This window comes from Musca domestica, unplaced genomic scaffold, assembly GCF_030504385.1.
Source record: "Musca domestica strain aabys unplaced genomic scaffold, Musca_domestica.polishedcontigs.V.1.1 1, whole genome shotgun sequence".
NCBI lineage: Eukaryota > Metazoa > Arthropoda > Insecta > Diptera > Muscidae > Musca > Musca domestica.
The window spans coordinates 43,330,851-43,344,330 of NW_026712114.1; the positions used below are offsets into that span (position 1 = coordinate 43,330,851).

At 36.8% G+C, this 13,480-nt stretch overlaps 1 protein-coding gene across 5 annotated transcripts in view; it reads right to left on the bottom strand.

The window, feature by feature from the left end:
* The window catches only part of LOC101900370 (cubilin), a 402,236-nt gene that overhangs the window by 320,358 nt on the left and 68,398 nt on the right, over nucleotides 1-13,480 (bottom strand). The gene's annotated exons all lie outside the window — the stretch shown is intronic.

The window sequence follows — 13,480 nt, forward strand, 5'->3', positions numbered from 1 at the left end:
TAAAGGACGCGCGGTTACCATATGGCAACCGCTCCACTCGGAGACCTCTAGGTCCATTGTGTTCATCCTAGAAAAGAGTGTTAAGAGATAGAAGAAAAAGTGATTGGTAGAAAAGGTGAAGATAAAGGGTAGTGTAGTATAGTGTAATCTACGGCTGAGGAAGTATTACTAGTTGAAGTATTACTACAGGGTCAGTGTTAGAAAAAGACGACAAGTCATGTGACACTAGTTCTCCCACTAGCCTGTGTCTCACATTAATGAGTGCTGGGCAGTGGCAGAGCAAGTGTTCGATTGTCTCGATTTCTTCTTCATCTTGACAGATCCTACAGTAGTCAATGCCGTCGCTGTCCCATTTCGATGTCATAGCCCTCACCTTACAGTTACCTGTGATCATACCCACCACAAGTTTTAGATCAGGTTTTGGGGATGGTGCATCCTATTTCATCCAGCCATTTTTGTTAAATTTTCTCAGAGTAATGTTTGTGAATAACCTGTAGGAAATAGCACAGTGATGGTTTAACCGAGTTGTCTACTTCAATTGTAGTTGTTTCGGATCCTAGTCTGGCCAATTCGGCTGCAGTCTCGTTACCTGGGATGTTAAAATGTCCAGGAACCCAACAGAGCTTGATGGATAACCCAGTGTTTCCAAGGCTTCCCTGCAGTTCAAAACAGCCCTAGACTTGATTGTAAAGGAACTCAAGGCCTTCAGTGCCGCTTGACTATCGACATATATAGTCACCGGACTACCGACTTCAATGCTCCTCGTGACCAGCAGGTCAATGGCCTTTTTGACCGCAATTATTTCCGCCTGAAATACGCTACAGTCATTTCCAAGCTTGTAGGATTCACGAACATTAAGAGTATCACAGAAGACACCAGCTCCCGTACCACACTCCATCTTTGAACCGTCGGTATAAACAGCTATGCCGCGGAAAGGTGGATTGTTTTGAGCCCACGCGTCTCTAGCAGGTATGTGTAGGTCAGGTGGATAGAAGCTTAGTCGTGGTGAAATATAGTCACTTGCAAAGTCTATCTCTCCCACATTCCTTACACGCCTTAGAATCGCAGAATGTCCAAAGGGTTGACTGCGCCATTCACCTAGTTCTCTGAGTCGAACAGCACTCCTGAATGCCGAAATCCTCCACATGTATATTCAGCGGGCTTAGATGATAGTCACTAACATTGACAACGTTTTGGACTATCAATTGTACACAGATCTTCAAACAGTCATCCTTGAGGACCATTCTTGTACAGGCGCCACAGGAGCAGAGATGTCGAGCTAACACCAATCCTTGGAGAAAAATTATTATAAAAAATACACACTGAGAATGACTTATGAAAACGTCCAATGTTGACTAATATCTGCAATTTGGTTGAAGTTGATGAGTAAGGAGGCGGTGTTTTTGGAAATTCATACTAAAAGCCAGTAAGGAAAAGTCAATAGTCGGACAGTGTATGATACCCTACACCACTATGCATATTTAGGAGAGCTCCCGTAACAAAAGAATTTATTTCAACATTTAGCTTTAGAGCAGTTATAGTTTGCTATAGAGTGCATGATATCACTTGGAGAAGGATTATATTAAAAAAATATATATCGGAGCCGAGTTGCAGAAAGAGGAAACGTACGTCCCGAAATTCACTCCATTTGGGCTGATATTAGACATTTTCTAAGGATATATATGTGAGGGACTTAAACACCAAACATCGGATGAAACATATATATGGGAGCTATAGCCATATCTGAACCGATTTTCTACGAACTTGCTTCTAGACTGAATTTGGTTGGATTTACCAAAATTCAGGAGTTTTGGACTGATATTGGCCATTTGGTGCACAATTAAACCGAAATCGGTTGAGGATACATATGGGAGATATATCTAAATCTGAACCGATCTTGAAAAAATTTGATACACTTATTTCGGATCTGTATCTGATATCTTGTACCAATGATCATTCTTGTGGAATGCATTTTACGCTTTTGAGGGACTTTAAAGCCCAAATCAGGGAGCTATATCTAAACCGATTTACATGAAATTTAAAGTACTGGTTTATAGGATGAACTCAGTCGTAATAGCCCAAAATTCAGCGCATTTGGGCTGATATTAGCCATTTGGAGCACAGTAAACCTGATATCGGATATATATGGGAGTTATATCCTAATCTGAACCGATCTCCATAAAATTTTACAGAGGTATTTTCGAGCAGTATCACATGTCCGGTAACAAATATCATTATTCTGGAGTGCATATTACGCATGTGAGGGACTTAAAACCCCAAATCGGATAAAACATATATATGGGACCTGTAGCTATATCTGAACCGATTTTCTCCAAATTTGATTAATTTGCTGCTAGACTGAATTCGATCAGATGTACCGACATACAGGTCATTTGTAAATTTCAGAGCTCTCGCGTTGCGTGTATTGGTTCATGGTAAAAATCTGCTTGGGCTGACGCTTCAAGCGCGGTATGTCATTAAGCGATGTGACATCTCTGTCAAAAGTTATGGCGTTGCCAGATGGGTCCGTCGAATACGGGCAACCCTGTACTTTTTTAGCTTTAGCTGTTTCGTATGGTCGTTTATTCTCAGTCAGTCAGCCAGTCAGTTATTTCACCACCTGAGCATTATCATACTTCGAATTTTAACGGACTGTGGCCTTATCATTTTCAATTGAACCTCCCCCTTCGACTCATGTGCACACATACAGGGAGAGTTAAAAAAAACTGCATGAAAACAAAAAATGTCGGATATAGCATCACATTTTAGAATAAGTTTAGATGTGTTCGAATTAGTCGAAGCGCTTGCTTAAGGTTATCGACACTTTGGTATTTTTTAGTGCCAACCTTGCTTTCTAAAATACTCCAAGCACAATAGTCCAACGAATTGATATCCGGAGATTTTGGTGGCCATTGTGCGCTGGAAATGATGCGAGGAACCTCATTTTGTAACCATATACAACCAAATTGGGTGGCGCGTACTGAGTGCGATGATGCTGAGTGCCCAAAGCTTTAATACACCCTCCAGAATATTTTCACGATAATATTCGGCATTTATTTTGATGCCACGGGAGATTAATGCGAGCGGAGAGCGACCATCTTCTGTTATTTTTAGCCGACCTTTTTATATTTGTTTACAAACTGCTGGACAACGAATGTTTTCTCATCGGAGGAAACCAAATTCGGCAGTTCACCACTTTCGGCCAAGCGAAGCCACTCTTTAGCTCTTTTGAGTCTATTTTCTTTCTGTTGCGGTGTAAGTTCTTGCACTTTTTGGAATTTCAATGGCTTTACCCCGATCTCATTTTTCAATATTGGCCGAATGGAATATTTCGATATTTTCAGCTCACGAGCCATTTTTCGGCCACTGGGACGCGGGTTTCGATCAAGTCGCTTCTTTACTTTCTGCTGATGTTGCTCTATTCTTCCGTCCACTTCCTTGACGTCGGGCTACGCTACCAGTATCACGGTAACGAGCGATGGTACGAGATACAAAATATTTATTTATGGAGTGCTCTAACGATAACCACATGTGGTTATCCAGCCAAATATAAAGAAATCACGGTTGAATTCGATCACGAATAACTTTTTTGTGGAAAATTCTCACCAAAATGCATTTGCACCCTTGTAAATATAATGAATTGTCGCTGTTTCATATTCTAGTTTCATATTCATATTTGCTAGTTTCATATTCTTCTTTTCTGGTATACCAAAAACACCAAACTCCATTCAAATGCAAATCATTTTCATAAAATTTTGATTTTTATTCATGGATGGATATCTTTGAATTAATGACCATTTAGCTTAGATTTAATTGCTTCAAATATACCCAATGGCATATTTATTCGTTGAGCAAACATACCCTCATACACACACACACACTCTCACGCATACACAAATATATTCTATTCTAGCCCATCATTGTCAACGTCTACTGTTCGTCTTGTGGTTATTTGTTCATCATACGCCACAGGGTGTTGGACACTGTTTCTCCGTAACAACGTAACACTGATGGTACATGTGAATATGTATTGGGGTGTGTGTCGAAACTTTTATATGTTGTTGTTTTTATTGTTATAATAGTGACGCTAGTGACGACGATGATGATGATGATGCTGCTGCTTCTGATGATTTTAATGATGTTTTACCAGATTTTATTATTCATGTCATGTCTTCGGCTTGTTTATTAGTTTCTTCTACATCTACTTCTTCATCCTTGCTGCTGCCACCGTTTTTGCGTCTTGGTTGGTGATGTTGGTCTTATTGTTGTTGCCAATGTGGTTACTGCAGCTGCCATTGATTTTTTTCTGTTGCTGTTGTCTTTGCCTCTCCGTTGTATCTATTACCTGGTGTATATGCATGTTTGTGAGAGTTCTACGATTCGGTGTATTTATAAGTACCTACGTATCTCTTTGAGTGTATGTGTTTGTGCTTGCATGATGATTATATTATTACCTTGTATTAGTGGCATTTGGTTTTTGAATGACATGTATATGTACATATCTTCAAGTATTGAAAAGGATATGATTACATATTGATAATATATTATCATAAAATTTTATCAAAGGATTTTCGTCGGTGTTTCAGAACGATCAAATAATCAACAACACAATGAAAAACGATAAAATGAAAAACTATTAGTTTATAAGATGTACCATTAAATTTTTATGAAAATCTCTAGGCGGATCGGACCATATATGATAAATTAGAACACAGAAGCTTAAAGGATTCTATTTAACAAATTAGACCTGTAAAACTTGGAAGCTATATTAATCAAATAACCCATTAAAAAGTAATATACACAAACTAACATATGCATTTCCAGTGGGCTGAAAATAATTGTTAATTTCCTAAGAAAAATAAATAGTAACTAAATGTACTTCTCTCATTACCAAATAATTAGTAATGTCGGCATCTGGCATTATGTGTATCCCGAAAATGTTTTCAGCAATCGAAAAAATAATTAGTTTGATTTTATAAAAAAACTAGCTGGCCCGGTCCGCGTTGCCGGCCCATACTTTTAGTCTTTAACGCGTATTTTAAAAGCCTAATAAATCACAGATCTCACTTATGCAAGCGGCACAATTTTGATTATAAGTAATGACTCCATGACTAAATAGAAATTAATTTTTGTGTTAAATACCTATGTGATAATGAACATCTATAATAGCCCCATGTGAAAATTCAGCTCAATTTTTATACCCTCAGCCATATGGTTACAAAGGGTATATAAGTTAACACCAGACATATTCAAATTCAACATTAGCAACCCAAAGAATTCATCAACCAAAGTATAAGCGTGTCATTTTGCTGACACTGCAGTTCCCACCGAAACACTGACAACAACATCCAACAGGCAGACAGCAACATTCCATCGCCAACACGAGCAGGTGTCCAGTATCATCTGGGTGCATGAATCCAAAGTATAAGTTAGGGTAGTTTTATTTCATTCTTTACTTTGTAGTCCGGAACCTTAACCAATAAAGACGTGATTGCTTGCAGTAAGCAGCAATCACAAATTTTTAAAAAAATAAATAAATTAACATTGAATTAATTGGCGCCCGAGCAGGGACCTGTTTTTAAACAGGTACTCGAAACCCGAAGAAAGGATTTCCGACAAAAGTCAAGCCTTCAGGTGGCGCCCCAGTAACTTAATTGTGAAAAGGACGTAACGTTATGTTACAGCCCCTAAAGCCCGCGACGCGGATCACTAGATTACGGTAGTTTACAAATAAAAATTTAAAAAAAGTGAAAGTAAAATAAAAACATTGATACAAGAATTGTGAAAAATGAAAAACTATTAAAGAAAATAAAAAAAACTCCTGAAAAATTAAAAAACAAAGTAAATTAAATTAAATAAAAAGTGAGAATTTAAAAAAAAAATAAAAGAAAAGTATCAAAATAAAGGAAATTAAAATGATAATTACAAAATGAAAACTTAAAAAAAAAAAAAACTTGTGAAAACTTAAATGCAAAGTAAATTAAATGAAGTGAGAAATAAAAGAGAAACAATTGTGAGAAATTATAAAAAAAAGAGATAAAAAATAAAGCAATTTAAATAAGTTTGAATGAATATAAATAAAAATAAAGTTAAGACAGAAATAAAAATTAAAATAAAAAAAAATTGTTTGAACAATATTAAATATTTTAACAATTTATAAATAAAAGTGAAAAAAATCGGACACAACAAAACTTTGAAAACTTTGAAAGGACTAAGAAAAACGATCATCTCATCTCATCTCATCTGTACTAGAAGGATGCTACTCCAGACTCTAATGATGCTGCTATTGTAAGAATAACTTTAAGAATTCAAATTAAGAACAAATTTAGTTCCTAACATTTTATAGTTATAGTTATTTGTTACCTATGAAATTTTTTTTTTTTGTTCCCAATACTGATAAATAACGTAACTTTGATAGCTCCACCTTTCCTTTTGATAAAGAGAAAAAAATGTTAGAATCAGTGGATGATATTGCCGAAAAATTAAATAGAATTACGATGAATCCATCTTCAAATAACATGGAGACTCAAACAAGGGCAAACACCCTTACATCAGGTAGTTCAGCACTCACGGACAGACAAAGAAATGAAATCACACGAATGATTACAAACCTTTTGGCCGGACGAGACGAAACGTTTGACGATGGTAGTGACATACCGGTAGGAACAGTCTCCTCGAGACTGGAGGAACTGGACAAAGTTCCAGATATAGTGAAATCCTTGAGGGAATTTTCGGGAAAACCCGGAGAATTCAGCTCTTGGAGGAAATCAGTCGAAAGGGTGATTGATTTATACTCATCACTTCGTGGTACCGGGAAATACTACGCAATTTTGCATACAATTCGTACGAAAATTATAGGTGAGGCCGATACTGCTTTAGAATCCTATAGGACTCCATTGGATTGGGCCAAAATACGCAAATGTCTGATGGTGCACTACGCGGATAAACGAGATATAGGTACACTAGAGTACCAAATGAATGTTTTGTGTCAGGGGCACAGAGGTGTCACAGAGTTCTATAAGGACGTATATCAAACACTATCTCTAATTTTGGATAAGGTTTCCTGCCTGGAATTGGACGACGGTAGTCTCAGAGCCATGACGAATACATATCGAGAGAAGGCACTTGATACCTTCATAAGAGGCCTGAACGGCGACCTTCCTAGGCTGCTCAGTGTCAAGGGTCCTACATCTCTACCAGAGGCTCTACATCTTTGTTTGAAGCTAGACAATATAGCATTTCGGAGAGATTATGCCCAGAAGGGAGGCCATAGACAGGAACCATTGAGGATGTCAACTGGTTCGAAATTTTACCCAGAATTGGCAAATATTCCGACTCATAGGCCTAGAGTATCCCCAGCTTTTCCATTTCCGAACAATTTGAATATGCAGAATCAGCGTCCTCAGTTTGGGGGACAACCATTTGCTCATCGTCCTCAGCAATTCTTTCAACGAAATCAGATGGGAGGACACCAAATCACTCGTCCTTATACGGGAACCCAGAATTTTCCTCAGAATCAATTTAGACAATTTCCCTCACAATTTTACAATAACCAGAGTAAGCCAGAACCCATGGATATTGACAGGTCAATACAAGTAAGACCCCAACAGAACCAGAATTTTAAAAGACCTGCCCAGTTTTCGGTACAGACTCCTATGAATAAGATTCAGCGTAATTTTCATGTAAACGTGGATAATCAATACTCAGATATTGAGAACCAATCCCCAAATATCGACGATTACCGAGACAACAGTGACTATCAGCCAGTAGACGAAAATGACACAGGGAATTACGGACAACAGGATATAATACCGGACGATTACCAGGAACGTAACCCCGATGACATTCCAGCCAACTTCATAGATATGAATTTTTTAGATTAAACTGTTCCTCGTTGCCATACTTTCAAGTCAAAACGAGGGACGGGAAGACATTAGACTTTTTATTGGATACAGGAAGCAGTAAAAATTATATAAGACCAACTTTGGTCCTGAGACCCAAGTTGAATGACAATAGGTTTAGCGTAAAATCTGTAGGCGGCGATGTGGAAGTTTCACACCACACTCTTCTTAACATGTTCGGCGTCAATGACGTCCCACTAAAATTCTTCCTTCTACCTGGTTTGGTATCTTCCGACGGGATTTTGGGGAATGACAGCTTGAAGGAATTATCGGCAGTAATTCATACTTCCGAAGATTATTTCCAAGTAAGAGGTGGCAAGAAAATTGCCATTAGACAGAGAATATCCCAGAATGTTAATAGTCTGGAGCTGGAGGAATATAATTACGAATTGCGGTACAAACCCGGAAGACAGAATGTCGTAGCAGATATCTGTCTAGAACGGTACAGAAGGACAATAATGCTATTACTCCGATTAATTCACTGACTCCCACACAGCATAGTGCGGAGAGCTCACCAGAGACCCTTATACCCAGTGTTGAGTCACCCATTAATGTTTTCAAGAACCAGCTTCTCATAAGTGTGGATGACACATCAACGTACCAGTTCAATGTTGTTTTCCCAAGCATCCACCGACACACAATTACTGAACCACATTATGACGAACGAAAACTTCAAACAATCTTGAAGAGGTATTTGAACCCGTCTGTAATTAACGGAATCAAGGCACCCGAACAAATAATGGGAAAAATTCAGAACATTTATCCACTCCATTTAGTCAGTACAAATGCAGGTTTACTCAGAAGGTAGTAGAAGATATATTATCAGAAAATGACCAGGAAAGAATAATTATTGATACCCACAATAGAGCCCATAGGAACGACAGAGAGAACAAAACACAGATTTTGGAAAATTATTATTTTCCGGGGATGTCGGGAAAAATAAAGCGAATTATAAAACTGTGCACGACGTGTAAGAAAAACAAATACGAGAGACATCCCAATGAACCTTACCTTTGTGAGACGCCTATTCCAAATTACCCAGGTCATACTATTCATATTGATATATTCTCTACAGATAGGAAATTAGTTCTGACCTCCATTGACAAATTCTCAAAGTACGTTAAAGTGAAAATACTAGACGGAAGATCTACTGAGGCTATTAGAAGACCACTGAGGGAATTATTATTCTCTTACGGAGTTCCGAAGAATGTGGTAATGGACAACGAACCGTCTCTAAATTCCAGTTCGATATTATTCATGATGAAGGACGAATTAGGAATAAATATTTTTACGACCCCATCCTACAGGAGCGAGGCTAACGGACAGATAGAACGCTTTCATTCTACCCTCGCTGAGATAATGAGATGTTTGAAAAGTGATGGAACATCCAGGAATTTTGAGGAATTACTGGAGAGGGCTGTTAATGAATACAATCACTCGATTCACTCCACGGTGAATAGAAGACCTGTTGATTTGTATTTTGGACGCACAATTGACTTTTCTCCACAAGACATAGAGACTACCAGACGGAATATTGTTGACAAACTCAGACAGAAACAGGCCAACGACTTGACGTATCATAACAAAAAGAAACGACCAGTTAATGATTATATTCCCGGACAATTAATTTATGTAAGCAACAACAAAAGGTTAGGAACGAAACTAAGCGACCGTTACAAAGAGGAAATAGTTAAGGAAAACCGGAATACCACCGTTTTGACCGAAAGCGGAAGGGTTATTCACAAAAGCCATATTAGAAATTAATAAAATCCTAAATTCTACAGATTGTTTCCTGGAAACGCCCTGGCTGACTTCAGCATCCTCGACTACTCGAACGCAAGACTCATTTCAATTCATAATGGAATAGCAAGGAAACAGAACGGGACATTTAAAGTAATTCATTCAATAGATCTTGAACAGTATGAAAACCTCACTCGTGAAACCGAACACATTCTGGACAAATTCGTGAACCTAGACCATCCTCTCCGTCCATTTATGAAGCAACAATTAATTGACATCAATGGACTATTAGACCGTCTGATGCCGCACAGAGAGAAAAGATCGATAGACTTCATAGGAAGTGCTTGGAAGTGGATTGCAGGCAGTCCAGATAGTCATGATTTTCAGATCCTAGAACAGAAAATTGGCAATATTTTGGAAAATAACAATAGACAGCTGATAATAAACCAATTAATTTCGGAAAGAATAACCGAAATAACTAATAAGACGAATGAAATGATAAAAAGGGAAGGGTGGAACGATGAAGTAGTATTCAAAATCGAAAGAAAACTTAATTTTATTGAAAAAGAGTTACAAAACGTAGAGTTTGCAATACAGTGGGCTAAAGCTAATATCGTCAATTCATTTCTGCTTTCTAAAATCGAAATCGATCAAATAAACACTGTTTTTGAAAAATATAATATTCCTACTTATTCGATAGATGAACTATTAACTTTTGGATCCGTAAAAATTGTTACAAATAAACGAGAAATTTTGTACATCCTTAGTATCCCTGTAACTCAAGAAGAAGTTTGTAAAGTATATTTCATAAAACCTATAAAAACTGGAGACGTAATTGATAAAATTGAATACGAAAAAATTTTGGAATGTAATAAAGAATTATTTGGAATAAAAACAGAATGTAAAAGTAATTACGACATAACAATTTGTAATAGAGATAAGCTTATTTCATTAAGAAATGATAATTGTATAACTAATTTGTTCAAAAGTAGAGTAGGGAAATGCACCCAAATAAACAACGAACACATACCAACAATTGAAGAGATCGGATCGGACTTGCTCTTGCTGAACCAATATCAAGGCGCTATCAGTGTAGACAACGAGCAGATTTTTTTAAACGGGACTTATCTCATCAAACATTTCAACGTCACTATAAGAATCGATGGCCACAGTTACAGTTCAAGAGGAATAAGTGCCAATAAACCTCTTCCCGCCTTTTTGCAACCAAAAGGTCCAAAAGACAAATTAGAAGAAGTAATATCATTGGAGCTGCTTAAACAGTTGAACGTAAAGAACATCGAACGAATACGATCTATGGAAACCAAAGGTACCTTAGCAGTCGGCATTGGTTGTGTTTCTGCAATAATCCTTACAACTATAACAATAATATCACTGAGAAGAAAATATGCAAAAAACTCCGAAAATAATAATCTGAAAATCGAAGATGCCCCAGGAGATGAAATAGAGATTGCGGAAGTAAATTTACCTACAACTTCGAAAGAAACTAAAACATCCAGCATTTACAATATTCATTCATTTTGAACAATCGGGACGATTGTATTTAAGAGGGGAGGAGTTAACACCAGACATATTCAAATTCAACATTAGCAACCCAAAGAATTCATCAACCAAAGTATAAGCGTGTCATTTTGCTGACACTGCAGTTCCCACCGAAACACTGACAACAACATCCAACAGGCAGACAGCAACATTCCATCGCCAACACGAGCAGGTGTCCAGTATCATCTGGGTGCATGAATCCAAAGTATAAGTTAGGGTAGTTTTATTTCATTCTTTACTTTGTAGTCCGGAACCTTAACCAATAAAGACGTGATTGCTTGCAGTAAGCAGCAATCACAAATTTTTAAAAAAATAAATAAATTAACATTGAATTAATTTATATCATTTGATACGGTCAAAACGTGCCTAGTCGAAATAACGGTTATAGACCCTAGGTCTCTTTGGACCAACTCCGTTTAGAACGTTTGGAGTCGATCTAGCGATGTCCGTCCGTCCGTCCGTCTGTCTGTCTTTCTGGCTGGTGCGCACGATAACTCTCGAAGGGAGTATCCGATTTGGTCCAAACTTGGTACATCGTAATATTTTTGTCAAACTTAGATCGAGTTCGGAGATGGGCAAAATCGGTCCACTCCTTCTTGTAGCTCCCCCACAAAAGGTCGAAATTTGCAAAAAATTTATTCTTTGCACAGAAAGAGAAGGGATAATCCGATTTTGCTCCAACTTTGCAAATCCTAATATTTGCGTCAGTACTCGGTCAGGTGTGAAAATGGACAATATCGGTCCACTTCATCAAGTACCTCCCCCACAAATGGTCGAATTTTTCAAAAATAAAATATATTTTTTGCACAGAAAGAGAAACGATGATCCGATTTTGCTCCAACTTTGCAAATACTAATATTTGCAACAGTGCTAGATCTGGTCCAAAAATGGACAATATCGGTTCACTCCTTCAAGAACCTCCCCCACAAATGGTCAAAATTTTGAATAATTACAACTCTCATAAAGTGTGATTTAAGAGTTCGATTGTCTTCAAATTTCACCCATCCCAATCATTATATTAGCCATGGTCTGGTGTTAAGATGGAGTATATCGGTCCACTTCTTCTGGTGACTCCCCCACAAATGGTCAAAATATTTTCTGCACAGAAAGGGAAGCAATAATCTAATTTTGAAAAACATAACAGTCAAAGAAAGCAAAATAAGGATCCAACTCTCTTCAAATTTCACACATACAATAATTTTTTGCTAACACCAGATCTCTTGTGAAGATGCTATATATCCGCGAACACCTTCTGGTTCCTCACCCACAAAGGGACACAAAGAATCTTCAACTGGTTCGCTGTTTTCTTTACGGCAAATTTTAAAAGGTCCTTACGAAGTTTGTCGGTAGAATTTACTATTATTAGAACAGTGTTGTCGTCGATTTTTTCCGATTTTAGAATTTTCATATCTAATTCTCTTCTGAAATGATATTATTCGTATTTCCCAATAAATACATATAATCTATAAATAACAGTGTTATCTGTTGTCGCTATATACTACCCAAAAAAAACTACATATCATATTAGAATTCCAAAAAAAAAAAAATACAAATGTACATTCGAAAATAGTATGTCAAAATAGAAAAAATATGCAATATAAAACATTACTATTGTACATTTTAAAAATCAAATTTCACATTTTTAAGCGATTTTTTGGATTTTATTCTTTTCTGCCAAGAGGCAATTCCGAATTTGTCTGAATCGTTAAAATCAGACCGGCGGTCTTTATGTTATAAGCGTAGTAACTAACACAACTTTCTTTTACATATAGAGAGATAGATTTAAAAGTAGGCGCTTTCCTCAGCCCCTAAATAAATACTTAGGGTTGCAGGGAAAGCCAACAGTATCTCGTGTAATAATTATCACACCGATATCTTCATTATTTTGGCGTAAAAGTAGGCGTGGTCAATATTTTTTCTTTAAAAACCTAACTCGGGGTATGACGAACGTTTGTACAAAAAAAGAAAAAAAAAAAATATATATATATATATATATGGAAAAAATATGCAAATATATATATATGGAACTTTACGGAAAAAAATAAAACTTTACGGAAAAATATACATATACACGTTGTTAAACACAATTACTCCACGTCGTTGTATAGACCACAGGTTACAGTCAGTATTTTTAAGATTTTAACAGAATTTTTAACGGATTTTATTTATTTATTTATTTTATTTTATTTATTTATTTATTTTTTTTTTTTTTTGAAAATTGCCAAATTCGTTCCAAATGATGGAGGGTGCGTTTTAGTACTTTTGGTACATATATATTT